We start from the raw sequence: 5,259 nt of genomic DNA on the forward strand, positions 1-5,259 counted from the left end.
TGGCACAATCTCGGCTCACTGCAATCTCTGCCTCCCGGGTTCAAGCAATTCTTCTGTCTCAGCCTCCCAAGTAGCTGGGACTACAGGCGCACGCCACCATGCCCCACTAATTTTGGCATTTTTTAGTAGAGACGGAGTTTCACCGTGTTGGTCAGGATGGTCTCGATCTCTTCACCTTGTGATCCACCCACCTTGGCCTCCCAAAGTGCTGGGATTACAGGTGTGAGCCACCGTGCCCCGCTCTCCAACTGCCTGCTTTAATTAGGCAATCTGGAACAGGCTCCAGGATACACTGTTAGGTGAAAAAAATAAAAATAAGGTGCAGAGAGTGTGCACAGTGTGCTGCCACTAGGGGGAGAAGAAGGAAGACCATGCATTCGTAAATTCACTTTGCACATACACAAAATATCTCTGGAAGTACACACAACAGACTAGAAATGCTTGATGAGAGCTGGGTGGTTTGAAGACAGGGATGAGACTACAGGGAGACAGCTTTCCTGTGGACAGCTGGCCCTCTGTATCTGCTGAATGTACTACATCATTTTATATAAGGAACTTGAGCATCTACAGGTTTTTGGTATCCTCAGGGGATCCTGTGAATGGGAGGGACAACTGTACTTTTTTTTGCATTTTGAATTTTTTTTACCATATATATATTATAACCTATTCAAATAAATTATTATTTCCAACAAATATAATTAACATCCTTCCTAAAAGTAATATTTATGAGATATATATATATATATATATATATATATATATAATAACATAGTTTATAATGTCTTTTGTTTTTTTCTTGAGATGGAGTTTTGCTCTTGTTGCCCAAGCTGGAGTGCAATGGCGTGATCTTGGCTCACTGCAACCTCCGCTTCCCGGGTTCAAGCAATTCTCCTGCCTCAGCCTCCTGAGTAGCTGGGATTGCAGACGTGTGCTACCATGCCCAGCTAATTTTTGTATTTTCAGTAGACACTGGGTTTGACCATGTTAGACAAGCTGGTCTCAAACTTCTGACCTCAGGTAATCCACCCACCTCGGCCTCTCAAAGTGCTGGGATTACAGGCGTGAGCCACCGTGCCCACCCTATAATATCACTTTAAGTGAACCATTATATGTATGTATAAAACAAACAAAAGTAACAATAAGCAAAACTCCTATGTATAATAGAAAAAAGACTGGAAAGGGACATACTGTAAGTTTAATGGTGGTTTCTGTAACTCATCTTTTGTTCTTTATTCATTATTTTCCAAATTTTCTTTTGTTATATGTTTTGTTGCATAGTGGCTAACCATTATGAAACAAAATAGATGGCATAGGTGACTATACCATCTAAGTTTGTGTACGTTCACTCTATGATGTCTACACAGTGATGAAATAGCCTAAACACACAATTTTTTCAGAACATACTGTAAACCAAAAGGTGTCTGAGACAGGTCTTAATCAATTTAGAGGTTTATTTTGCCAAGGTTAAGGACCATGGCTCATGGCACAGCCTCAAGAGGTCCTGAGAACGTGTCCGAGGTGGTTTGGTTACAGCTTGATTTTATACATTTTAGAAAGAAGTTACAGGCAAAGACATAAATTGATACATGTAGGGTGTGATGGTTAATACTGAGGGTCAACTTGATTGAGTCGAAGGATGCAAATGTGTCTGTGAGGGTGTTGCCAGATTAACATTTGAGTCAGTGGGCTGGGAAAGGCAGACCCACCCTTAATCTGGATGGGCATCATCTAATTAGCAGCCAGTGTGGCTAGAATATAAAGCAGGCAGAAAAATGTGAAAAGAGAGACTGGCCTAGCCTCCCAGCCTACATCTTTTTCCTGTGCTGGATGCTTCCTGTCCTTGAACATCAGACTCCAAGTTCTTCAGTTCTGGGACTTGGACTGGCTCTCCTTCCTCCTCAGCTTGTAGATGGCCTATTGTGGGACCTCATGAATGTGTGAGTTAATAAACTCCCATAGATATAGTAGCATATATATATATATATACACACACATATATATATATACAGCATATATATGTATATATATATGCTGTATATATATATATATATGCTATTAGTTCTGTCCCTCTAGAGGACCCTGACTAATACATAAGGTATACATTGATTTATCCCAGAAGGGTGGAACATTTTGAAGCAGGGTGGGAAGTAGGGGCTTCCAGGTCATAAATGGATTCAGAGATTTCCTGACTGGCGATTAGTTGAAAGAGTTAAGCTCTGCCTGAAGTTAAAGTCTGCTCGAATTAAGGTAAGGGGGACAGGAGTTGTGGAAGCCAAGGTTCTTCTCATGTAGATAAAGCCTTTAGGTAGCAAGCTTCAGAGGGAATACATGGTAAATGTCCCTTATTGGACCTTAAAAGATGTCAGAGTCTTAGTTAAATCTCTCCTGGATCAGGAAAAGACCCAGAAAGGGAAAAGGATTCTCTCCAGAATGTAAATTTCTCCTATATGAGACAGTTTTGCAGGACCATTTCAAAATATGTCAAACAAATATAATTTGGGGTAAAACACTTTTATTTCCAGAGTCAGCTGGAGTTGATATTTATTGCTACAAAGAATCTGTTCTGTCAGTCTTAAGATCTCTATTTTAACGTTAATGCTGATCAGTTGTGTGTAAACTTTAAAAGAGAGAGTGTATGAGGAGGCATGTCCAACACCCGCTTCTCATCATGGCCTGGACTAGCTATTTGGCTTTCTTTGGAAGCCCCTTGGCTAGGGGAGGGGGTCCATTCAGTCTGCTAGGAGACTTGGAATTTTAATTTTGGTTTACAGTATCCTCGTTGTTAAGTGACACATGACTATATCCTATCTTTCCAGGTTGCAGTAACAGAGCTGTCCAGAGGTGGACTAGCCTAACCACATGGTCTTGACCGCCCTCGTGGGAAAAGGGCTAGATGTGGACTAGAAGCTGGGCCTAGTGGAGCAGTCCCACCTGCAATGCCAGGTATTCAGGAGGCTGAGGCAGGAAGATTGCTTGAGTCCAAGACTTCCAGATCAGCTTGGGCAACACAGACAGACCCTGTCTCTAAATAAACAAAATAAAACAGATCTGGACTACAGATGAAGCTGCAAGGCAGTGGGCAGAGTCAACCAAAAGGAAAGGAGGAAGGATTTCAGTTGCTTCCATCTGAGGCATTTTCTCCATCTTCACTATGGCTGTTTATGTGCTGCGGGAGAGCCAGGTGAGCCTGTGAAGCCTTCCCATCTACTGTGCTCTCACGGCTTGGATCACCTCCCATGCTAAGTTCTTTCTAGTTGATAGCTCATAATTTCACACTTAGCTTCTATGTGACCTGTTGGCATCTTTTTTTTTTTTTGAGACTGAGTCTCACTCTATTGCCCAGGTTGGAGTGCAGTGGTGCCATCTTGGCTCATTGCAACCTCTGCCTCATGGGTTCAAGCGATTCTCCTGCCTCAGCCACCTAAGTAGCTGAGTTTACAGGCACACACCACCACACCCAGCTAATTTTTGTATTTTTAGTAGAGACGTGGTTTCCCCATGTTGGCCAGGCTGTTCTCGAACTCCTGACCTCAGGTGATCCACCTGCCTTGGCCTCTCAAAGTGCTGGGATTACAGCTGTGAGCCACCGCCCAGCTGGTAGTTTCCATTTTGATTCTCCATCTATAGATGTGTCCCACCTGTGCTAAATGTCCTATCCTCTACCTCTTGTTTTAAAGTCCCCTACTTCCTGGTTGTCTTCTGGAGAGCACCCAGGTACATTAAACAGGTTTGAAGTAAGCATGTGGTTCCCCTGCCAAACCTGCTGCCTACCTTGTACTCCCCATCTCTGTTAATAGCACTACCACCCACCTAGTCGCCCGGTAGGATCTTGGCTTTCACTTTGGCTCTTTCCCCTCCCTCTCCCTCCCACTGTTCTGCCAGTTCTGCCCCTCTCTCGATACCCTCTGCCTATCATCCTTTACCCTCCCATCTCCCAGCCTTTAGTAGAATCTGTCATTTATAAATAAAAATCTGATCCAGCAGCTCTCCTACTTAAGGACTCTCAGCTCTCCTCCTTAACAACTCCATTCATGTGATAAAATCAAAATTTCTTGTGCGGTAGAAGAGAGTCTTCATAATATATTCCCAGACTGCCTCTCTGGCTACATTCTCTAACACAGCCTAAATTATACCAGCCTTCAGCTTCTTAATGTCCTCCAAACAAAATCTGTTCTTTACAACTCAGTTCTTGTACAACTCTGTTCTTTTGAACGCTGCTGTCTTTCATATTTAGTGCTCTCCTACTGACCTTTTCAAGGTTTCCTCAAGGGTTTGAGGGGCAATCTCTTTCCCCTTGTCTCAATCAGAAGACCTGGGCTATGTGGATGATGGTATGCATGATAAAATGGCTAAACCTTTGATTTGATTCTGTTCTTAATTTTCATCCTGCTCCACTCTACTCTTTGTAAAGGTTTAATAAATAAGCATGAATTCTTTCCTGGCATTAGGCTGCAATTGGAGCCAGAGGATTATATTACAGCTAAGAAGTGTCTGAACAAACAGGGGAGGGGGGTCAAAATTGTGCCGGAAGGAAAAATGCCTTTCAGGCTTTTGGAGATTTGCTGCCTCTGATCCTCTGGCTTTGATCTCCAGGACTCCATTACAATAAGGTATTAGCTTTAACCAGCTCGTTGTTTCTATGCCAGGAAGGTAGGCTGAGGGATCGTGCTTAGAAAAGAAGTGAGACCCTGTCTTTACAAAAAATTTAAAAATTAGCCAAGGATGGTGGTGCGTGACTGTAATCCTAGCTACTGAGGCTAGGCTGAGGTGGGAGGATCGCTTAAGCTCAGGAGTTGGAGGCTGCAGTGAGCTATGATCATGCCAGTGTACTCAAGCCTGGGGGAAAGAGGAAGACCCTGTTTTTTAAAACAGCAACAACAACAACAACAAAAACCAAGCAACAGTGAATTGCTGTCAGGCTCAGACACAACACAGCACTAGAAGACAGTTTCTTCTCCAGTAAGGACAAGAAGTAGGTGCATCAGGGGATGGATACCCAGTTTTCCATGTTTGTGATTATTATGCATTTCATGCCTGCACCAAAATATCTCATGTACCCCATAAATATATACACCTACTGTGTACCCACAAAAATTAAAAATTACAAAAATCAAAGAAGTAGGAACAGCCATGGCTGTGATCTAGAAGCAGGAGAGGAGGTACCCCCTGACCTTGACTGCAGTTAACCAGCTTCTCTGGAGCCACAGCTCCTGCTGGCTAGAGGAGACCCAGGCCCAGGACTTCCTGTGGGCAATTGCT

The 5,259-nt window shown here is 43.3% G+C and overlaps 1 long non-coding RNA gene across 1 annotated transcript in view; it reads left to right on the forward strand.

The window, feature by feature from the left end:
* The window catches only part of LOC108281758, a 35,001-nt gene extending 31,832 nt beyond the window's left edge, over nucleotides 1-3,169 (forward strand). The window contains exon 4 of the long non-coding RNA XR_001816105.2: nucleotides 2,817-3,169. This is a non-coding gene — a long non-coding RNA (uncharacterized LOC108281758). The remainder of the gene's footprint in view (nucleotides 1-2,816) is intronic.
* The last annotated feature ends 2,090 nt before the right edge of the window (nucleotides 3,170-5,259 follow it).

This window comes from Cebus imitator, unplaced genomic scaffold, assembly GCF_001604975.1.
Source record: "Cebus imitator isolate Cc_AM_T3 unplaced genomic scaffold, Cebus_imitator-1.0 Scaffold231, whole genome shotgun sequence".
In the NCBI taxonomy this organism is placed as follows: Eukaryota; Metazoa; Chordata; class Mammalia; order Primates; family Cebidae; genus Cebus; species Cebus imitator.